This window comes from Cervus canadensis, chromosome 15, assembly GCF_019320065.1.
Source record: "Cervus canadensis isolate Bull #8, Minnesota chromosome 15, ASM1932006v1, whole genome shotgun sequence".
Classification (NCBI taxonomy): Eukaryota; Metazoa; Chordata; class Mammalia; order Artiodactyla; family Cervidae; genus Cervus; species Cervus canadensis.
Window position 1 is genome coordinate 67,471,168 of NC_057400.1, and position 24,457 is coordinate 67,495,624.

General features: G+C 38.4%; 1 long non-coding RNA gene and 1 other non-coding gene across 5 annotated transcripts; both read right to left on the minus strand.

The window, feature by feature from the left end:
• Positions 1-21,637, minus strand: LOC122453768. 4 transcript variants are annotated; one of them, XR_006273167.1, is made up of 6 exons: positions 21,481-21,637; positions 19,700-19,911; positions 15,863-15,943; positions 3,615-3,682; positions 2,231-2,318; positions 1-1,072 (listed from the first exon to the last, which is right to left on the minus strand). It is a non-coding gene; the product is annotated as an uncharacterized LOC122453768 (long non-coding RNA). The 4 variants fall into 4 exon arrangements; XR_006273166.1 differs by having other exon boundaries at positions 3,615-3,762; XR_006273168.1 differs by lacking the exons at positions 19,700-19,911; positions 21,481-21,637 and adding an exon at positions 16,162-16,191.
• TRNAC-GCA lies at positions 13,809-13,881 on the minus strand. The gene has a single exon. It is a non-coding gene; the product is annotated as a tRNA-Cys (tRNA).
• Positions 21,638-24,457: the final 2,820 nt, after the last annotated feature.

The following is a 24,457-nucleotide window of genomic DNA, read 5'->3' on the forward strand; positions in this document are numbered from 1 at the left end:
TCCATACATGACCACTGGAAGAACCATAGCCTTGACTAGATGGACCTTTGTTGGCAAAGTAAATGTCTCTGCTTTTTAATATGCTATCTAGGTTGGTCATAACTTTCCTTCCAAGGAGTAAGCATAAGATTACATAAGATTAAGTACAGTTAACCTGTTCCTCTGACTCACTAGAAGGCTTCTCAGTCCAAGAGGCAAGGACTGCACCTGGTATTTGAGGGAAGTCAAAGACCTTTCTAATTACTTACCTCCCAGAATATCCATTAGCACAGATCATGTGTGTTAGTCGTTCAGTTATGCCCAACTCTTTGTGATCCCATGAAGTGTAACCCATCAGGCTCCTCTGTCCGTGGAATTCTCCAGGCAAGAATACTGGAGTGAATTGCCACTCCCTTCCCCAAGGGATCTTCCCAATCCAGGGATCGAACCTGGGTTCCCCCGATTGTGGGCAGATTCTTTACCACCTGAGCCACTAGGGAAGTCCAACACAGATCATGTGAGTGGGTTAATCCATCGGCAACTGTGGCCATCTAAGAGAAAATTTCCCTAGAAAGTAAATCGACCTTGTTGAGACTGAGATGTTATAACGGATGGTAAATGCACTAAAAAGAGAAAGAGGATTAACATTAAAGGACAGTTTCCTTAGTTGAATTCAGGACACATTGTGTCAAACTAAGAAATATGAATTTATAGTAACACCAAGTATGAGTTCTCTGCTGGAAAAACGTAAAAGATACAAAAAGGGCTAAGATCTTTGAAGGCAGCTTACCTCCTCATAGAAGCTTCAGGCTTAAATCCCACAGGCTTATTTTGAAACAAAAAGAATTATATACTTTTAAAAATATTACTTCATATTTCTGCATATGTTTTGCCAGGGAAGACTTCAGGTTACCATCAAACAGAATCAATTCTATTCTTGCTATTTGGTATCACATATAAAGCCATATATTGTCATATCTGGAGATGGAACACAAACTTTCCAGTCCTACTGTGTGATCTCACTCAGTAAGAATCCATTTCTGGGCCTCTCCAATGGATCCAGTCATGACAAGCTGTACCAACTATAGAGATGCTAAAATGACAACAACAAAAAGAAAAACAACAACAAAGTTCAACTATATTTGACCCAGTTGAAGATATTTGTTTAATGTTTGACCATTTTTCAACTAGGAAGAAAATTACAAAATAATAAAACATTTGTTTAAACATGTTCAACTTTTTGGTAATATATCAGTAACAAAGGAATTTAACTAGTTATTTTCAGCATTTGGTATACAGATGCCACAAATAATATATAGGGGCTTTTAAAAATAATGACTCATTATAATGAAAATTCTCTTTACAGACTCTCCCATGCAGACAACAGACTATATTTTTAGAAATCTCATTTAAAAGCATGATTTCTCTAAATCATTGACTATAGGACAAGATGATTTTAGACTAGAACGTATTTACAGAAAACAGAGACAAATGACTTTTCTAATATGATTCTGAATTAAAACCATCACACTTACTTTTTTATAGTTTTTTCCCAACTGCTGCTATTCACAAAAACTTTCTAAATTTAGACTCCTGAATTTTCTTAGTAATACAAAACTTAATCCTATGCTTAGATTAGAGAGGAACTTTCAGCAGAATATTAGTAGTTTAAAAGCACATAAACTTTTATTTGAGGCAATGCCAGTCATATTGTTTGCACTGTGTGCTTCACCAGTATCTGGAGAGTCATCCTCAATGTGGAATTAACAGATTACCTCTCGGTAATGCATTCCACCGTCATTGGGATATAAACAGGAAATCATTTTTTTGCAGCTTACCAAATCAAATCCATGTATTTTGTTATAGTAAATTTTCCTATGATTATAAATGCTAGGGAGTCTATAGATGCCATTTCAGTGTAAATGAATTAATCTTTATTTTGTGAATCTATTTTTAAGTCATCTATCTGAAATCACATTATGCATTTCAGAAACGTGTTACTGTTTATTTTAGAGCATGGAAGTCAATGTTTTAAAGTCTGAAAAAACCATACCCAAAACACAAAGGGTTTTGCTTGATTCTTCTCTATTCATTCAGAAAGAATCTAAATGAGATTCTAAAATGTTCAAGGATTTTTTAAGGAAGAAATATCTTGTTGTCAGTAAGTACACATCATTTAAAACCCCATCTTTTAAAATATGTTGAGTTGCACAATAGCACAGAATGTTTGGCAAGCAGTGTTGAAACTTACAGGGCCTGATGTTCCCTCATCTGAGATATCTGGTAAGCAAAATCTCCTTGATATGCCTTCATCCAAGATCTGGTGTAATGTATGTAAACTAGAAAAGAATTGGCCACACAGAATTAGCTGCCAGGATTCCTCTATCCTAAGACGTACTTTTCCCCAGTTTAACTTTTCTTAAATCAAATGGTTTTATGTTAGTGTGATTATATTTAAAATAGTGTCATGTTCTTTTCCAGTGAGCTGGGAGGATTTTTGTTTGTTCTTTTGTTCTGCCTTTTTTTTTTTTCTTTTTTTTAATGAATTCCCTCTGCTTTCAGAGAGATTTGGTGTGGACTGGTACTGCTGGAGTGCTCAGATCCATCACCTCCTGCCAGCTTTCCGTGCGTGCTTTGCCATGAAAAAGGAAGGAAACTATTTTCAAATTAAGGGTGAATCTTATTAATACAATGGATGTTGTCTGGACAAGTGTCTTTACTTTACAAGTATATTGAGCATGCTCCTTTTAACATCTTTTTTTTCTTCCTGAAACCCCACAGAGAATGTGTTAATCATATTAAGATATTGGTTTCAGAACTATGACCTAAGTTTATAGGTGACTTTCAAGGAAATATTTATATAGCCAAGATTTAGATTATAACTGTCACCATAAAGCTAGCTTTAAGGGGGAAATCACTCTTGATAAAAATCTAAATAAACCAAAATCAAAGAGCTTCATTTTCTGCACTGCAATTCTTTTTTTCATATTTTTCATTTTTCAGTAGTAGCTAATAGGCTATTTAAGACTAACGAAACTTGAATTCTGAAATGAACATCTAAAGTCTTTGTAAATCAAATATCTTTCTTCAAGTATAAGAAAGACTGATACAGCTGGAAGTATTCTCCTAAATTAGGAATGGGGGTGTGTGTGTGTGTGTCTGCTGTGATATATTTTGTATATGTAACTGTGATGAAAGCTACATCATTCTTGTGGTTTTGTTAACCACAAAAGTTCGACTTCAGACTTGACCAAGTGAAGAGAAGCCAAGAGCAATTACTAGTACTGGGAAAAGATAGAACTTGGCATTGCAAAATCTGGGATGAAGTCCCTGCTCAGTCCCTTGGGTTAGTCCCTTAATTACTCTAAACCTCATTTTTCGACATCTGACATTAAATAATATGGTACTTCTTAGGATGGCTGGGCATCCAAATGCCATAATGGAAATATATATACTTTACAAATTATAAAATGCTCTACAAATGTCATTTTAAAACATTTGAAAAATAAAATCTGAGACAACTACCCAGCTGAGCAGGGCCTTCGGGAATTATTTAAATAATCAGAAAAGAAGAGCATTAGAAGGTGAACTTGGCACAATTAAGCATGAAATAGTCACAATTCATGCTGACTTACCAAGCCAGTGTTATTAACTCCAGGATCCTCATGCCCTTGGCTGTGGAAGGAAGCCTCAGTCTGTGGACCTGGGAGCCATGGGGAAAATTTTCAGGTTCCTGAATGACCAGGATGAGTTGGTTTCTTCATTCATACTCTGTACTAGGCTCTGGAGATACAGAGAGGGCTAAGAGCCAAGGCATCTGCTCTTTTGGAACTTAGAGTTCAGTAAAAGAGACACAACTCAATCAACTAATTACCTAAATATGTTAAAATAGTGAAAAGCCTTTAAGAGTTCAGGTGGCTCTGAAGCATATGAAATGCAGACTTAATTTATTTTGGTTTTGTCAGAAAGCTTTCCTGAGGAAGTAACATTTGGCTAATATATGACAGCAACAATGAGATGAAGTTGGGGGCAGGATGGAGAGGATCGTAGCAGAGAGAAATGTTTTAGCAAAGACTTTGAGACAGAAACAGCTGAAAGGAGGCTGTGTTGAAGGAGCCTGAAACTGGAGGCAGTCAAAGAAATAAGCAGGAGCCAGTCTTCATCCGAGAGCAGAGACGCGACAATATTACTTTCTTGAAATAACACTGTGGAATGAATTGGTGGGTTGCGAGGCAAAAGTGAAAAACAGTAAGTTTGATTAACATGGCAAGTTTGATTCAATGGAGAGAATTTGCTAGTTTCAGAAGAGGTCTGGGTACCATCCCATATCTGTGGATGTAGATTAAGAGAAAAGGTTCAGGAATAAGCCTTGAGGGGCTCCAACTTTTAAAGTCTCAATAGAGGAGGAGAAATCTAGAAACAAGAGGTAGAAAGATAAGAGGGGCATTAAGAGTCAGAAGGGGGGGAAGTTGCTGCTGAGTGGTCTAGTAAGGCGAAGCATGAAAAAATGCTCATTGGTTTAGTGACATGGAGGGCATTAAGTCAGTGAAAACTATATTGGAGGAGAGATGGGAACAAATGTCAGCCAAAGAGTGAGAGGAAATAAAGAAATGGGACTAAGTTGTTTAAGACACTTGGTTATGAAAATTACAAGTAAAAGACTGTGGTAGCTGAGGGGGGAAATAGGGAAATATAGAGGGACATTTTGCCCATCCCCCAAATCATCAGCTGGTCACTCACTCTATTGGTGTAGAATTTCTCTCTCCCTTAAATTTAGGATGTTGTTGGTCCTTAGAGAATATTTGAAGAGGAGAATGGATAGTCTAATAAATATAGTCTCCAAAATAAATAAATAAATGGGTTATTAATTTTCTCACTACCTACCATCAACAAGTCCCACACCAGCATTTATGAGTTCTAAAAGAAACTTTCAATGATATGGTACTGGAAGAAGGAAGAAAGTAAGATGTAATATTTCTCAATGTAAGTGTGGGCTTTCCTCTCATTCAAAGACTTCTTTTCCCAGACAATTATTTAAAGCCATGTCCTGTTCCTTCCTAACACCTCTTGTGGGTCCATTTAATCCATCTCTGTCTTCACTGGCTTGGAAACGTCTCCTCTGTATTAGGCCCTAGACAGGTATGGCCCCAGGGCTCAGGGGAGATGTCATCATCTTTCTACCCCAGTCGTCATTCCTCACCCCTCATCCTCTCACAGCAGAGACTTCCCCCGAGCACCCAGCCACTGGTGTTAGGCTGGGCTGTGCTGAGGTTGCTCAAGATGAGATTCCAGCTTCTCTTGCCACTGGAAGTTCTCTGCCTCTCAGTGATAGTAAACCACATACCACAGGCTGGCAATTGGCACTTGTCTTGCAAGCCTGCTGAGTCTGGCCCCCAAACATAGGTTTAACATCTTCTAGATCCTGCTGCCTCTTTTTGGAAGCTTTCTTCTAGCTAAACCTAGATGCTAATGGGCAGTGTATTATATTCTACAACCGAAATGTATTTTTGTCCAAAAGTAAATGTATTTTCCATTACTGATCTAATTTAGTAACCATTTAACTGAAATAATTAGAATTGCTGTGTGTGGATCTGACTATTGGTGACCCCATGGACTGTAGCCCTCCAGGCTCCTCTGAACATTGAATGCTCCAGGCAAGAATACTGGAATTGGTAGCCATTTCTTTCTCCAGTGGATCTTCCTGACCCAGGGATCAAACCTTGATCTCTTGCATTGTAGGCATATTCTTTACCATCTAAGCCACCAGGGAAACCCAGTTAGAATCCCTAAGGATCACCAATACTTGATAAAATTTTTTAAAAAATTTTGAGAATGTTCTGGAAGCTATTTCTCTTTTGCTGTGTAGTCAGGTGACTCTTGAGTACAAATAAAAGGATTACATCTGTAGGACATATGTTGCCATCTGTTTGAAATGGAACAATGACAAATAACTTATATATGGCATCAATGTATTTTTCCAATTTAAAAATAACTGAAGTTAGAAAGCTGTATACTTTAAAATACAAAGCAGGACAGAAGATGTGAACAGATGTTTCGCTGATGAGGCTATATGGATGGTAAACAGGCACATGAAGGGATATTGAACATCATTAGCTATCAGATAAATGCAGGTTAAAATGACCATGAAATATCACTGTATCACTGTACCTATCAGAACAGCTAAAAAATAATTAGTAACAACCAAATGCTAGTGAGGGTGGGCAGAAAGTAGATCACACATACGTTGCTGGTAGGGAGTGAAAATGTATAGCTGCCCTGGAAAACAGCTGGCTGTTTCTTATATAACTAAACAAAGAATACCATTCAACCCAGCAAATACATTCTTGGGCATTTATCCTAGAGAAATCAAAACATATGCCCACACCAAATGCTGTACATGAATTTTCATTGCAGCTTTATTTGTAATCGCCAAAAAGTTAAAACAACCCAGATGTCTTTCAACACAAACAGTGGTACCATGGGACACTTCTAAACAATAAAAATAAATGAACTATTGATATTTGCAAGGGGCTTCCCTGGTTGCTCAAAGAGTAAAGAGTCTGTGTGCCTGCAGTGCAGGAGACCCAGGTTCAATCCCTGGGTCAGGAAGATCCCCTGGAGGAAGGAATGGCTGCCCACTCCAGCATTCTTGCCTGGAGAATTCCATGGACAGAGGAGCCTGGCCGGCTATAGTCCAGGGGGTTGCAAAGAGACACGACTGAGTGACTAACACTTCCACTTTCACTGATATTTGCAACAACTTAGAGGGACCTTCACAGAATCATGCTGAGTGAAAAATATCAATCCTAAAGGTTACATCATATATGATTCCATTTACATAATATTTTTTAAATGACAAAATTTTGGAAATGCAGAATGGATTAGTGTTTGCCAGGGGTGAGGTATAGGGTGAGAGGTAGAGGGGACAAGAGGGGATATGGTTATTAAAGTGCAACGGGAAAGGTGCTTGTCCAGTATCATGACTGGTGACAGATACAGGAAAACCTACATGTGATAAAACTGTATACAACTAAACACACATGCTCGCACACAAGTGAGTACAAGTAAAACTGGGGACATCTCAATAAAATCAGTGGATTTTATCCTGTTCCCAGTTGTGATGATACACTAGAGTGTGCAAAATGTTACTACAAAGGGAAACTGGGAAATGTATAAACAGGGTCTCTCTATATTACCTCTTACGACTGCATGTGAATCTATAGCTATTAATATCTCAATTAATTTCAAATAAAAAAGTCTTTATTGTTGCTTAGTCACTAAGTTGTATCTAACTCTTTGGGACCCTGTGGACTGCAGCCCGCCAGGCTCTTCCGTCCATGAGATTTCCCAGGCAAGAATACTGGAGTGGGTTGCCATTTCCTTCTCCAGGAGACCTTCCTAATCCAGGGATTGAGCCCTCATCTCCTGTGTCTTCTGCATTGGCAGGCGGATTCTTTACTTCTGAGACAGAAGGGAAGTCCAAAAGTCTTTACCACAGTTTTTTACCACCATGAGTTTCTTTTCTTTGTGAGGTAATCCTCTAAGCAAAATGGTGATGAGCAAGTGAGTATTAGTGAGCACACGCTTTGCCACATGAAGGTTAAAGCAGCTGTGTCAATAGAATGGCTGGAAAATGATAGTTCAAGTAGGTTTTATTCAGATAGTCAATGCGTACTTTATATTCTTTTCAAATAACATCAGGAGCCAATTTACTGTGCAAAGACCACTACTATTAATTTTTCCCAAACCTTTTTTTTAAATTTCATAATCCACTTCTATGAAAATTTAAGTAGGAACCTCCATCTGGGTGGGAGTTTGCAAAAGCTCTGTAATTTGCCTAAAAAAATTTTGACCTTGCTTCTTAGCTATGAGGTGACTATATGAGGAACTCCTATCCATTTATAACTCAGAATCTTGCAATTTTGGAGTAGGTTTGGTTGTTTTTTTTTGTTTGTTTGTTTGTTTTTTTTTGTAGGTTTGGTTTTGAACCCTCTTCTTTGCTCTTTGTCTCACAAGCTCATCTGAATCCTGAGAGGGTAACTCATCGCCCTAGCTTCTCAACAGCTTATCACTGCAGCAATCAGATCACATTTTAAAATGCATTTCTGACTTACTCTAACACAGATATGGGGCTCCCCAGGTGGCAGTAGTAGTAAAGAATCCGCCTGCCAATGCAGGAGACACAAGAGACATGGGCTCCATCCCTGGGTTGGGAGGGGACCCCTGAAGTAGGGAATGGTAACCCACTACGGTATTCTTGCCTGGAAAATTCCATGGACAGAGAGGAGCCTGGTGGGCTACAGACCATGGGGTCACAAAGGGTCGAACACAACCAATCAACTGAACACAGCACAGACATACTTTCACAGCACAGCTTAACATTTCCTTTCTATTTTAGAAAGGTTTGTGATAAGAAATAACCATCTGAAGACTGCTTCTGCATCTCCTCAAACTGTGAATTGAATGCACTGTCTACCATATTATTAAATGTCTCCTATGTAATAATTTCTGTGACAAGTTTTTCAGAGTACTGAAGAAAATGAAATGTCCCTTTGAATACAAAAGTATAATTATATTAGGTCACGAGAAATATAGAATCTAACATGATTTATTTCTGTCCTACCTAGAAACTCAGATCTAAGCTTTGTTCTCATTTACTACTTTTACCTAACTAGAGATATTTCTCTCTTCCTCATACCTGTTTACTTTCAATATAATTTGTCTTAAAGGTTGTACTTATTAAAATTTTATCAAAGATCTAAGCCAACTCAGGTTCATTTAATTCTAGCAATTTAATAACATCACTATAATACCACTTAAGCATTATGTATTTTAATTCTTTTTCCAAAAAGATAAACAATGTACTCTAAGGAAATAAAACTAGCAAAAGGACACATGCAGGATTACTTAATATATCTGTGTTTCCATTCATTTTAAAACTTAAGACTCAGGGATATTTAGTTCCCTATTTTAACAAACTCATAAGTTCTCTTGATTTAAGAAAAATTGGTTGCCTGTATCTAAATTCAAATCGCTAAGTATAACTCATATGATAGGCATTAAAAAGGAAAAAAGCCCATTCTGCCAGAAATTCCTTCAAATTGTTTTTGGTCCTAAATAGAAGGAATGACTTTTACGTAAATGTATTTTCTGCTCAGGTGTAAGCAAAGGCCTGGGTAACCATCTTTTCTCTTACCCTCTGCCAGAAGCCCAGGATACATTATCATTGTGTACCAGCTGGTCCAAGCTGGCTGTCTCTTTGTCCCAGTTTACTTCCATCTCTACCCCTCTCTTCTCTATCAAAAGTGACTTCCACTGGAATTTCAGAGAAAGCTGGACAGAGAGTGCCAAGCCATGCGGCCTCCTGGCCTGGCTCTTCCAGGGGCCGTCTCCTCTTGGGGCTCTTAGCTGTAGCTTTCCTTGGTTGCTCTGTTAGTTCCCAATGTCAGCAGTTCCAGATGTGTGATCGCAGACAGTTCTCTGGTTTACTAGGAATTTTCTTGATGACTGCTCTTGCAGGTGATAGTTCCAATCAGTGACGCCCATCCTACTAGCAGCGTTGGCAGTGTTCTCACTTTTGTACATGTCTACCATGACCCTATGTCTTAACTGAGACTGACTGATTTATGCAGATACAATCAATGCCCAATAAAGGAGAAGCCAAGTGTCGTTACTCTGCTCATGGCAAAAAGTCCAGACCTAGACCCCAGCTCCAATACTCTGGCCACTGATGTGAAGAGCTGACTCATTAGAAAAGACCCTGATGCTGGGAAAGATTGAGGGCAGGAGGAGAAGAGGGTGACAGAGGATGAGATGGCTGGATGGCATCACCAACGCAGTGGACATGTCATTGTTGTTGTTTGGTCACTAAGTCATGTCCAACTCTTTGTGACCTCATGGGCTCTAGCATGCCAGGCTTCCCTGTCCTTCACCATCTCCTGGAATTTGCTCAGACTCCTGTCCATTGAGTTGGTGATGCCATCCAACCATCTAATGAGTTTGAGCAAACTCCAGGTGATGGTGAAGGACAGGGAAGCCTGTTGTATAGCAGCCCATGGGGTCACAGAGAGTCAGACACGGCTTAGTGACTGAACAAGACCCCTTCACTACTGTGAACTCCTCTTCATCTTGTTCCTGGACCCTGAGATTCCTTCTTGACTTTTGGATCCTGACTTTTTTTTTTTTTTTTGACCCATAGCACTCTTCCTTAGGTACATATTACAGACTAGCTCTCTGGATGCCTCTGACCCACACGGGTTAAATAATAACTCCCTTGAGTAGTGCTGCATAGGCCTATCTTACTCTGCCTTCAACTCCATTATGGAGCCAACAGCTCTTTCAGGGGTTACACTCAGAGCCTCTTAAATGAATGCTCATTCCTGTGCCTCCGCAGAAGGTGCCCCTAGTAAGGCAGAGAGGAGAATACTCAGAGCTGCTTCACAGACTTTCTCCTGCTCTGTTTGGAACCAGAGACTAAGCCTACTCTCGTTGCAAATAAGCCCTCGAATATTCGGGAATGTCCACCCAGGGGCTGCTGTGTGGAGTCCATCACTTCTCCATATCCAATTCAGCATGAAGACAACTTGAAGAAACACCTAAATTCCATTTCACTTTTTTGACTCACCCAAGACACTAATCCAAAGCAGATCACAAGAGCATCCTTAGCTATTTCATAGTTCCCCAAGCTGGATCAATTTATTGAATTCTAATGTTCAAAGTGGTCACTGCTTATACTGATCATTTTAATTTATACTATAATTTTAATTATTAACTAGCTAATTTTAACTATTAACTAATTTTAACTATAGCACTTAGATGGTTCCAATCACAGTGCTCTCCTTTCAATTCCTCAAATACACCAAACGCCTGGTAACAGTACTTACTTGGCCTTACATAATCTAGCTTCTGCCAACTTCTCCATCCTCATCTTTTACCACTTCCTTTCCCACTTCAGTCATGTTGAACTTGTTTCGGTTCCTCGAATGCTCTTACTGGGATTCACACTTATTTGTGCTTTTGTCTGACACTATTTAGCCCCCAGCTTTTATTCACCCTTATAACAACACCTCCTTAGCCCAAGTTTGTATCATATGGTCTATCTGTGTACATGCCTGGTGGGGAGCTATATAGTATCATGATATAATGGGAATTAAAATTACATTTGTTTAGCTTTTTCAAAGTGTTTCCTGGTTATGTCTGTTTACTTCATGGTCTCTACCATTAGACTACAAACTTTGTGAGGTCAGAGGCCGTGTCAACGTAGTAAGTGGTCAATTCATATTTGTTGAATGAATGAGCCATCGAACTATAATTTTCCAATAAATCTCTTCAAATGAAGTGCACTTAGATTGTTATGTTAGTTATAGTCACACACTTGTGAACATGGAAAGCCTACGCTGCTGAGGTTGCCTCACTCCATATCCCTATATCTCACAGTCTCACAGCTGAGGTTTACATATTTTGATAGTGAGAAGTAAAACAGGGCTGCCTTGGTTTTACTGGTGGATTAATTCCTAAAATGAGGGGAAAAAAGAAGCTCAGACAGCAAATACAACATCATGTTCACAGACTAGGCATTTAGGCTTCAACGAAAGGTACTTGAAAAGCCATCTCATTCTTTATTCTTATGTATGAAAGTATTGACTGTGACTGTGTGTAGTCCAAAGTACAGAAACTTCAAATTTGGCAGAGAATGTTATCTGGAAGGTGATGTCTGGCCAAATACTGAATTATTATGTCAGTACTCCCTAACAGTCACTTTTGCTGTGATTCTACCATAAGCTTCAAATTGAGTGAATATTCAAAAACAGCCTGATTTGCCTTCTTCAGACAACTTTAAAAGCAGTTATCTTTGAGAGTCAGTGGAAGTGGTACTAATAAAAAGATCTGAATTGTTTTTCCCCTGACAACAGCCATCCCCATTTTTGTTAAATCACCAACCATGCTATGCTTTGCTTTTTTTGCTCTCATTGAAACGTGTTTATGTATCTTACCAAAATAGAAACACTGTAATCAGTTCCTCTGAGAAGGAAGTAAACTTTGGCTCTTCCCGCATAAGACAAGGTTCAGTTCAACAGTAAGTCCTGACCAGAATACAAGGAGTGCTGACTCTTTTTTAAATCAGATTTCTATGTAAGAATAGGTTTCAGCTATTCCATAAGGCTCAATACCTGTTGAAGAATAAACTATTAATTTTTCTCCATGTTTTTTTCCTTGAATTTATTACACCTAATTAATAGGTTCATTTAATCAAACATTTGAAGATACCATTTTATTCTTAAACCTTTTAACAATGAAAGAAATAATAACCATTTCAGCCTCTAATATCTAAAATCCAGATTATCCTTCAAATAGTTTTATCAATAATCAAGACAACTGCCCAAGCAAATACTTTAATCCTATTCAATGTCTTCAACTATTCAAAGACTGACTTGAGACCTGAGATCAAAACAGGCCTGAAAACTCTCCAGGCTTCTGAGACCCTGGGACATGCCTAAATCAAGACTCAGTCAGTGCAATTAGGTGTGGGGTGGGGATGGCTTGGTAGAGAGGTCAGTCCTGTGGGAACAAGATACAGAAAAGAGAAGTGTTGCTGGTAAGGAGGAAGAAAATATGGCAGATTCTAGTCTTGAGTTGAGCCACAGATTTTTTTAAATTGAGATAACATTGGCTTATGCCATTATGTAAGTTTCATGTGTATAACATTGTATTTCTACTTCTGTAAACAGTGTGTTCACCATGCAAAAAACTAGCTTATATCCAACACCAAACAGTTGACCCCCGTTTACACCTTTTGCCCTCTTCCCTGCCCCTTCTTCTCTAGTAACCATTACTCTGTTCTCATTATCTACATGTTTATCTGGTTTGGTTTATTCATTTATTTTGTTGTTTGTTTGTTATATTCCACACATAAGTCAAATCTTATAATATTTGTCTTTCTCTGACTTGTTTCATTTATCATGAAACTTTCAACTTCATCCATATTGTTGAAAATGGCAAAATTTCTCTCTTTTTATGACCAGTGTTATTCCACTGTATACATATTCCACTCATCTTTATCCTGGGGCTTTCCTGGTGGCTCAGTGGGTGGGGAAGATCCCCTGGAGAAGGAAATGGAAACCCGCTCCAGTATTCTTGACTGGGGAATCCCATGGACAGAAGAGCCTGGCGGGCTGCAGTCCATGGGGTCGCAAACGAGTTGAACGTGACTTAGTGGCTAAACAGCAACAATTCGGACACTTAGGTTTTTCCCATATCTCAGTTATTATAAAGAATGCTGGGATGAACATAGGGGTGTATATATTTTTTTCAAATGACCATTTTTACATTCTTTGGATAAATATCCAGAAGTAGAATAGTCAGACCATATGGTAGTACTGTTCTTAATTTTTTGAGGAGTCTCTATATTGTTTCCACAGAAGCCATAGGCTCTCTTGAGATACTGACCCAGAGAGAGAGATGTCTGGGATAGGTAACTCATCAGCCTTCCTAAGCTGTTACTGCCATTTGACCAAGGAAGGCAAGCTCCAGTCATGGGTTGTTCTGCTTATTGTTTTGAGTGAAATGATCTCCATTCTTACCTATTGCACATGTCTGACACACGTTCTATCTCATTATGTAGCTATCCTTTTAAGCTTCTTGAGGCAAGCATCTGTGAATTATAATATTCTATACCATCACACATCTGTGCCTGGCACAGTGAGGTGAAGTCGCTTAGTCGTGTCCGACTTTTTGTGACCCCATGGACTGTAACCTATCAGGCTTCTCTGACCATGGGATTTTCCAGGCAAGAATACTGGAGTGGGTTGCCATCTCCTCCTCCACGGGATCTTCCTGACCCAGGGATCGAACCTGGGTCTCCTGCATTGCAGGCAGACGCTTTACCATCTGAGCCACCAGGGAAGCCTGTCACAGAGCACTATGCAAACGAGATTTGTTAAATCAATGAATAAGTTAATTTTTATAATGCTTGAGGTTCAGTGTAACAAATCACTGAGAAAAGCATATCTTCAACATAGTTCAGTCTGTACTATTTATATGATGAACAATATACAATTCACTACCTATTAATACTTCTAAATGCATAAATATAAAGAAAACATTAATTCACCAGCACAAGATGCAAGGCAATGTCTTCTTATTTGGAATATGCTGGTAATTAAATGGATCAATAAGCTCTGGGAGCTGGTGATGGACAGGGAAGCCTGGCATGCTGTAGCCCATAGGGTCGCAAAGAACCAGATATGACTGAGCAACTGAACTGAAATGGAACAATAGTCAGCATTTTGAATTGCTTAGTTTGAGACTAGTTCTGCTTCCTCATTTTTGCTAACCATCATGTTTGTCATACACAGTCATACTCTGTATTTATTCCACAATATTAGTTCATCTGTAAGCAGATATGGTGTTTCCCCTCTTTGACATCTTCTATTTCAACTTCCTCCACAACACATCTGTGCCAAGCAGAGATGCATGGTTGTGCACATTATTATAAGACACAGATGCTTATCTCAAGAAGCTTAAAAAGATAGCTATATAACTAGATGATACCTAAATTGTTTCTCACCTTCAAATTGTTCAACAAAGCATAAATAATAAAAAATAATATTCACTGAGCTTTGTTATCCCTAGAACATGACAATAAATGTTATATTATTTAATTTTATAGCAACATTTTACAGCTGGGAAAAAACTAGAAGTTCAGGAGCTTGTATAAATGGTCTATAGTCATATAGAGGTCAATGCTACTGTCACTAATGCCTAAATAGAGCGCAAAAGAAGAGGCAATGTAGGAGAAATAGTGTTGATATTGGCAGTTGATGGCACAGTGGTAATTGTTGATAGGGTGGGAATGCATGAATCGACTATCTCAGGGAGAGAACATGAATGTGAATAAGCAATTCCAAATTAATCCTGGGTGAGGAAACAGAAAGAGTGAGAGAAATTGAGAAGGAGCCACAGAACAGGTAAGAAGAGAACTAAGAAAAGGTAACACTGTAGAAATCAAGAAAAAATGACCAATAGTGTTACTGCTACAAAGAAGTCAAGGAAGATAAGGCCTAAAAACAGGTTCTGGATTTGTCAGTAATAAAGTTATTAGCAATCCTAACCAGCATATTTTCTGAGGGGTTGTGGTGATAGAAGTCAATCTGCAAAGAGAGATCAGGAAGTCAAAGAGAGAAAATAGAGACAAATCTTCTACACATTCTAGTGTTAAAAGGAAGAAGATAAAGCAGAACAGTTGGCCCTCCATGTTTGTGAGTTCCTCATGTGTGGATTCTATCAGACTTGGATAGAAAATATTGGGAAAGAATTCCACAAAGTTACAGAAAGCAAAACTTAATTTGCTGCACACAGCAACTATTTACCCAGCATTTATATTGTATGAGGTATTATAAGTATTCAAGAGATGATTTAAAGCATGTGTGTTAGGTTATATGTTAGATAAGGGACTTGAGCATCTGTGGATTTGTGCATTTTAGGAGGATCTTGGAACAAATCCCCCACAGACACCAAGGGATGACCATAGTTTGAGGCAGAGGCAGAAACAAGGGGCGATTCTTTAAGTCCTTTATGGCTCTAATCCTTTTATAAGGGAGAGAAAAGATTCCCTCAGGGAGACAGAAACAGCAGAGGGAGTGGTGGGTGAAGTTATCCAGGCTGGAAGGATAGGAAAGGGAAATAAATGGGCTTCATTGTATCTGTGACTTAAGAGATAAAGTTGTATACCTAGAATGAGAAGATGAGTAGGATAAAGAGTTGCAGAAACTTTGAAAATAGTTGGGACCATTGCAATGAAGAAAAAGAAATGAAACTTTTAAAAAAATAAAGAAAGGAAAGAATATCTGGAAGCGCTAAGTGCTCAGAGGGAGGGTGGACTCACCATAAATTCCTTAATTTTCCCAACAGGACTCAGGTCAGCAAGTTTTCTGCCCACCATGGCTCTTAAAATCAACCCTTCTTTCTAGTAAAATGAAATTGAATATGCGAAACCAGATTAGCCAGATTTGAGCAGGGGAGAGGTTATATTCTCCAAAATAAACTACACTCAAGATAGAGCAACGGTTTCAAAACCAAGTTGTGAGACAAAATAAAAGCTTCTTTGTATCTTTACCCTCTCCACCCTCCAGTTACTTTTCCTTCTCCTGGAGAATACTTCACTTTCCTTTCCTTCTGCCTCACCTATTTTTCTCAAACTCGACCCACGTTGTGCCATCTGCTGAATTCAGAACTGAAAAATGCACTTGTTATTTTTTTAGTCCAAGCATCACATGATTGGAGAATATTTCATTTTTATTTCACATTGTCTCAGGTCAACGTGCTAGGTTAAGGCTGTCACAAGTCTCAGAGATCACTCCCGAGAACCGCAAAACAAAGAACCCTGTGACAGAAATGCTGACAACGTGGAAAGACTTTGTGATTTGCTGAGTCACTAGTCAGACCTTGCAATTTTGAATACTTTCTTTTGGAATTAAAATCCCATATCCTAACATGCCCGTCTCTATATATGTATATGGATTAAAAATCATTTAAAATTGACTTGCATTTGTAAATGAAATGGTAAATTATGTTTTTGAGTACCTCTCCCCCACCATACACATTCAACTTTTAAAATGGTCAATTTCTCATTAATTCAACCTTTTCTTTTACTGAAAATTTGGTGTAGTTTAGAAGTGACCTAGTTGTAAACTTCCGTTTTGCACATCTTGCAAGAAGCAAGAAGAGTAAACACAATTTCCAAACTTATGTTTACTCGAATGGACAAATTGTGTTGAAGTTTGGAACGAATATATGCCAATGGAAATATTTCTATATTTCCATGAATGAAATGCCACATATGAATCAGTGCCACATTGTCTAACTATGGATTTGCTGACCATTCTTCTATATTCCTTAAAAACAACCTCTACTAGAATGCATGTTAACTTAGATGCAGGTCCTGTCTCTATCTGAAAGTACAGTTGACCCTTGAACAACAAGAATTTGAACTGTAAGTGTTCACTTATATGTGGATATTTTTCAACAGTAAATAGTACAGTAATACAACAGTAAAAACTGCATAATTCATGGTTGGTAGTATCTGCAGATATCCAACCTCTGATATGGAGGAACCACCTATATAAAGGGCAACTGTTAAGTTATACTTGGGTTTTCAACTGTGCAGAGTTGAAAACCTGGGGGCGCTTGGCGCTTCCAATCTCAAGTTGTACAAGGGTCAAATGTAATAAAATTACATTCCTATTTAAATGTTTTATTGGTTTAAGTAGTATAATAATTCTAATCAGCCTTGATCATAATTACTAAGTATATTAATATAACCTTATGTTTATCTTACTTCTACCTTTTAAAGTATACATTGTTCTTATTCCTATGAAATTCCTGAAAACAAAAACATTTATTTCACCAGTGTCAGTCTAAAATGCTTCTTTAATAGCAGATCAGAGGTAGTATTTCAAAAGGAACAGTTCTCAAAGGCCTTGACAGTTCCTGCCACATAGCTGAGTTAAAATGAAGGGTCACCATCAGGCAGCATTTTGAAAGCCTAGTATGAGATATTTTCTCTACTTAAAAGTAAAAAACAGCATCTGCTTAAAAAAAAAAAAACTTTACTATTTACATTTTGCATTAATTTTGACTGGTTATGTGTTATTTATTAATATACATAATTGTTTAAGACTTTTACTATAGGTTGATCTTATTTAAAACAATCTTTCTCTTCCATCTATTTCAGAGTAATTGGCTAGCACTGACCTCTCCAAATTTGTAATTTCTGGAATCTGCCTTAATTCTGTTTATCTCTGATAAAATGGTCCAATGTTTAGAATTCTCTCAGTGCTACAGACTTAGTTGTGCTGCAAATATATTTAGCTATCAAGGCACTACGCTGGGTGTGATAATCCAGAAAGGCACTCTGCACTGGAGGAACCGACATCTGGCCGAAGGGTCCAGTCAGGGTCAAGAACCTGCGTGAAGCAAGATGACCTTACAATGGGTACACAGTATGCAGAGCTGAGGGGAGCAGCAGTCACAACTTGGTGAGATCAGTGTACGGGACTGTTTTACAGGGGAGGTGATGCCGAGCTGGGTCCTAAAAGAAAAGGTCTTGAAGATCCCTCACAGGTGTGAAGGAGGCCAGCCCGTGCAGGCAAAGGCCTGGGGATACAATCCCCCGAGAGCTATAGTGATGTATTAGAGGACCTGTATGGCTAGACTTTCCAGGGCACAAGAAAAGGGCAAGGGCTCATTCTCCCTGACTTCATAGTGATCAGAAGATTGGACTTCAGTCCTAGATTCAAATTGCTTCAACACTGAAAAATATCTGTGATCCTTTGTTCCTCTGCTCTTGAATGTCAGATGTTGTAGAAATGGTCTGTAAACAGGCCTTTCACTTTGGGAAAGGAAATGTTCAAAGAGCAAAATTTTAAGCTACGGAGCCCTTCTCAGAAGGAATGTTCTATATATAAGAGGAAGCCAAGGCTCAGCGAGCTTGTGGGTTGAGAGAGAAGGAGATGGGGGTCAGGACTCTGCATGCTTTCTTGTAAGGCTCCAGACTGGGGTGACTGTGGCTGGTTGTCCCAGAAATGTTTTCTAGTCATGAAGGAAAGTCATGTGAGAGACTGTCTCCTTCCTGACTGTTTCACTTTTAACTCAACAGAACAGCTAGAAAGCAGATTTCCCAGACACTTCAGAAGGAGATAAACAGCCTGAAGAAAATCTGACATCTGCAAATCAGCAGAGACTAGCTCTTAAATATTTTACATGAGTAATAAATTAAAAGAGCAGCCAAGCAGGACATGGCAGATGAAAAACTGGGTGGAAAACTGAAGCCTGGGCTGAAGATAAGTACCCAATAAAAACCATTCTTTTCAAAGAATGCCAAGAACTCAGATTTGAAGATTGGCCTTGTAAACACTTTAAGTCTCTGATTCCTCTCAAGAAAAGATGTGATAAATAATTAAGAGTGAATTATAATGAGCACATCCTTAAAAGCATTTTAACCTGTATTTGTCCCACACAGAGAAGTCATGGAGGGTAATTCTTCAGTCACTTCAAACTCATCACTGACTTCTCTGATAACAGCTGACTAGTACTGGTAACATCTTTTGACATCAAGAGCCAAGAAAAGCCTCTCAAGATCATTTGTCTTGCTTTAGGTTGACTATTGATGTCACTCTAAGTATTTTCAACTCTTTGAGAAACTGTTCAAGCTAAAAAAACATGATAGCCTTGATTACTTCCTTTCATTGCATTTCTTCAATTGCTAGTTCAACGTTGGCAAATGGATTTCTTGCTAGGCTAATAAATGAGCTGCTGAGAAAAAAATTATAATGAGCATGTTAGTGGTTATCTATAATGAAAAGTACTTAAAAGCAGTTCTTTTGCGCCTCTTAAATGTTTGGGTGTGGTACTAATTTACATTATAAAGAAGATGACTAACTTAGCAAATGCACACATGGGTCTAGCCAATTACCACAAACCTGAAGTAGTAGAGGCCAAAGTAATGGCCTGTCCTGATGCATGTTTGCTCACATGCATCATTTGAAGCTAGACTGCAGCTTTTGAAGCTAGATTTAAAAGCAAAAACCTATTACCCTTCATATGAGGCTCCATCACTTATTAATTAAAGATTACGCATTCTTACACATTAAATACATATGCACAAGGCCTCATTTTAAGACAAAAATAAAACTTCATAAATAGACTGCAAAGTATGACCAACCTCCCTAGCCAATTGGCTGGGTTGCTCCCTGTTGTGAAAACATCCCAGGAGAGGAGTCTGTCATCTGTTAGGAGGCGTCCAACGATCTGAGTGCTTGGGAGGCAGAGTTCTTCTCTAGCTCTGGGAATCCTAGCGCTGGCTGGGGGCCAAATCAGGAATTACTGTGAAGCCCTTAGGTTACTTGAAGCAGTAACCTCAAAAGATACAGTAATCTGAAAAAAGATACACACAAAAAAATCTCTCTCAGGTGTTGGGTGGAGTTCTACAGACAGCAGATCCAAAACATAGGTGAGGCTCTAACAAAGCTTGGTGATAAGGCAGATCAGTATACCTTGCTGATGATTTAAAAACCTAATCTAGAGCATTGCCTCAAAATTAAGAATTAAAACACTAACACAAACCTAAGTTTTTAAAATTATTGTTGAACTCTGCTTCCTAAGAAAGATCTTTCAGAGGGATTTCCCTGGTGGTCCAGCGGCTAAGACTCTGTGCTCCCAAAGCAGGGGGCCCAGGTTCAATCCCTGGTCAGGGAACTGGATCCCACATACTACAACTAAAGTTCACACATGCCACAGCGAAGGGGGAGGATCTCGAGTGCCTCAACTAAATAAACAAATAAAAAAACCCAAAACAAAGATCTGTCAGAATCCTTTGAATCTCTTAGTTCTAAAGGGCAGTATTTAATTTGTCTAATGTCTAAGTGTGGTCACCATTTTATGGTTGGCAAACATAAAACCAGAGAGGTAAGGAATTTTCCTTACATCACACAGTGGGTAAATGAGTTTGTAATAGAATTCAAGCATCTTCCACCAGTAGCTAGAAACGACAACAATCATATAGCCAATTTTTTTTATTATCAGGGTTTTTCATTCTTCATGTGACTTTTTGTGTTTATTTGATTCTATAACCTATAAGGTAGGTACTACTGGCATTTTCTTTCCACATGTGAAAAACCAAAGCACAGAGAAGCTATCTGACTGCTCCAGCATCATACATTGGCCGGCAAATATGCAGGCAGGAGGGACATTTACAGTCCCTGCTCTTAACCACTGTACCAAAGTGGTTTTATTTCTCTACCCACTTCTACCTCTTTTTCAACCTACTTCCCTACAAAAATTTGTGGGTTATTTGCCTATCAGATACCATGAAGGAACTCACCATAGAGTAAGTCCTCCCTCTAGACCCAAAGGCAAAACAAAACCACAAGGGTAACTTTTGGTCTGACAATCTGTGACCCAGGATCTGCCAAGAAGAGGCACCCCCTTACAATTCCTGCAGAGCCTCTGTGGTTGAGGGCCTTGACCCCAAGACTCCCTAATTCCACCAGCATTCACATTAGTTGTAATCAAGCATTCTTTCCATGTACAACACTGTTTGTTTTGTAGAAATGTAAAAAACACATTTCAATTACTCATCTGTTGCTTAAATCTCCTCTATGATATTCTGGCCAAGCGGTCTGGAAATTTGAAACCTCCCATGTTAGCACATTCCATCTTGGACAGCTTTAACTGAGAAATGTCTTTTCTCATATTGAAAAAAAAAATCTGCCTGTGACTTCTTTTTGTTTTTCCAATTATAAGTATTAAATCTGTTTATTTGTTTTTGAGAAGTTAATGAACTATATAGACCCTATCCCCAGAAAAAACAATGTAGACTATAGCCATACACAAAAAGGCTGACAAGTAGCCCTCTGAAGGCATACAATGGTCTGTGAACCTCAAGGTTAGAAACCCTCTTCAATAACAACCCTTCAAATGCTGTGAGTGAGAGCGCACTCTTACCCTCCGTGCTGTGAACCATGTCCAAGAAAGGACTTGTGTTCTTCTCTCGCCACTGATTTATATCGGCTTAGATTGTGGTCATTCATGTAGCCCAGGGAGACCTTCCTGAACCCTGGCTCTGTGATCTGATCTATTCACTATGCTTTCTTCAAGTCAGCTCTAGTCTTGATCACCACAGCCCTGGCAAAGACCTCAGACAGGAAATAGCTGGAGATAAAACCCCAAATGAAAAAAAAATGGAAAAAAAAAAAACCCCAAATGACAGGATAATCACCCTGTGAGGTGGGAAGTGTCCACTACATTTTTCTGCCAAGATCATATACTGGGACTTGAGTCTGTGAACACACAGGGAAGTGTGCACACTTCAACAAACAGAATATAATCATATGCCATCAACTTTATCCCTCAAGAAACCTGCTTTTGTTTCATTTCTTCAGTGTTGGGTTAGTTCAGGACCTAGACTAACCAACTCAGAGGATATGAAAACACATGAGAACCACATGATTGAGGGTCTAGGTACCAATTGCAAAACTTCCTTTTACATCTTAGAATGTGGCCTCAGGAAACCCAAGTATTTTCCCAGGTCTAAAGTCCCTCCAACTACAGTTTTCCTAAATAAAACAGAGTAGCTGCCTACGGGCTATCTCTTTGGTGTGAAGAATTCTCACACCAGCAAGTTTACAAATGCCAAACAGCAAGTTTACAAATGCCATGTTGTGTACTAGGGTTTATTTGTTTGTTTTTTTTAATGGTTTAATTTACTTGTTTTTAAATGAGTTTTTTCATGCCTCAAGGATACCTCGTAGTGTTCTAGCATTTTGAAGACAAGTTGATATTGACCTTGAGTATTTTGTAGATTTTAGAAATTAAATCATATCACTTCTAGTGTTTGTCATTTCAAAACTAAGAGCTTTAATATAGCCAGCATTAAAGAAGATTGGAAAAGAATTGAGTCAGAGGATCCCACTCTGTCTTTTAACTACACAGGTGTTAACAAGCAATTCTGTCCTTTCTGGGCCTCTTATTTCTCATGCATAAAAGTTACTTCTCCAGTTTTCAAAAATCATTTTATTCTAATTTTGTTAAATTAGATGGATGCGCTAAAGCATAAAACCAAGACAAACAGCGGTATCTGGATAAGGCTCGAAGTATGATTTTAACATACAAGGGCGTCACAAAATATCTTTTCACTCTAGTGGTGATGCATGGTGGGTCACAGGACACAAGGCCTCTATTCCAAAGGTTCCTAAACTTTGGGAACTAAAAAAAAACTCGTGATACCTAGATCTCACCCCAAAATGTTCCAAAAGGCACGAGATTACCTCGACCAGTAGAATTATAAAAACTTAGAAAACATATAAAAACTTAGAAAACATAAAAACTTCTTCAGTTTAGAACCACTGTTCCATTCCAGCTTTCAATTCTGAATGTATGTAAGAATCAACTGATAATTTTTCAAAGCCTGCCAGTGCCTAGGTCCACCCCCAGATTCTGACTCAATTGGCCCATGGGACGAGGGCATTGACGTGTTTTAAAACTGTACAGGTTATTGTGATACACAAACAGGGGTGAGAACTACTCCTCTAATCTCTGCTTCACATGATCCTTCTAGTTGATCATCCTGACATCAGTCCCACACCGGCCACTCAACAAATGAAAAATCTTTGGACCTTATTACAAGGTACAGCTCCACCTCCACTATATCAACCTGGTGTCATAACTTCCTGCTTTTTTCTATAGGACCATAACTTCTTATCTTATCAATTAACCAGTGCTCCCGGTGTTCTGTGACCTGAATTTCCCAGCTATGGGCTCCCAAGTGTTTCTTTCAGGTTGTAGTCCCACTTCTTTCTATCAACTTCTGTTTGCCTTGTGCATCAATTCTCTCTAGTGCTTTGAATGCCCTTGCCTACTCTTCCAAATGTCCTCTATATCTTGGATTATTCTAATCAAATTTCTCCTATGATCCCAACTAACTACTATTAAATGGAAGACAAAAGGATATATCCAACTGAAAAAAAAATCTGCCTAATTTCACCAATGGCTGAGCAAATCCTAGGCATAAATATCAAGGAAATTGGAAGCACACACACATACACAATTTCTAAAACTATAGCACTTTTTTCCATTCTACACTGGCTTCAGTTCTGGCCAAGTACTTAAGAAACACAAGAATCAATCTTGGAAAACTACAAAGATGGAAACTGTACATTTTCAAGAGAATTAGGAGTTACCAATAGAAGGTGAAAGCAAAGATTAGAACCTCAGTCTAGAAAAATGAAAGTTGATGGAGAATCATTTTTTAACAGTGACTAAAACAATATTATTTTCTCAAATATGGAACATAGAAGCTGAAAGAACAATGTTCTAGGAAAAATGAAATACTGCATAGTAATTATTAAATAAACAAAAGGAGTTTATACAGGGTAAAAACAAATAGGTTCTCTGAAGTCTTAGATAAATTTGGTAAATAATTGAGATTGTTCAGAAAAAAAGCATGTAGCATTTGGGGAGTAATTTACAAGTTTTTTAAGTGCTTTCATATACATGTTCTTATTTGAGTCTTGTAAAAAATCAGAAATTAAAACTCTTCTGAGTATATCCTGAACAGTTTGAGGCAGTATTATAAAGGGATCCAACATCTGCTTTGATGAAAGTTTCTTTGAGATGCTATCTGAGAGTGAGCTGGCCAGATCTTTGCTCTAGTGGCATTTATACTCTTTATGACCAGAGGTGGATTTTCCATAAATCTAGTGAAGTTTTAAGCTTTAATCGCTTCTCTTGCAAGGGTTTTTTCCAAGCCTTAAGAGAAGCCCTGGCAGTAGGTTCTCACGGTTGTGTGTTTTTGTCACATAACCAAAGTAAGTTATCATTTGCTGTGACTTTTTTCTTCACTCTACTTATTTTTGTACATTCTCTGTATTGGAAATTTTATATTCTTTTTCTTAAATATGAACTGTGGTGCCTCTCCTGCTTA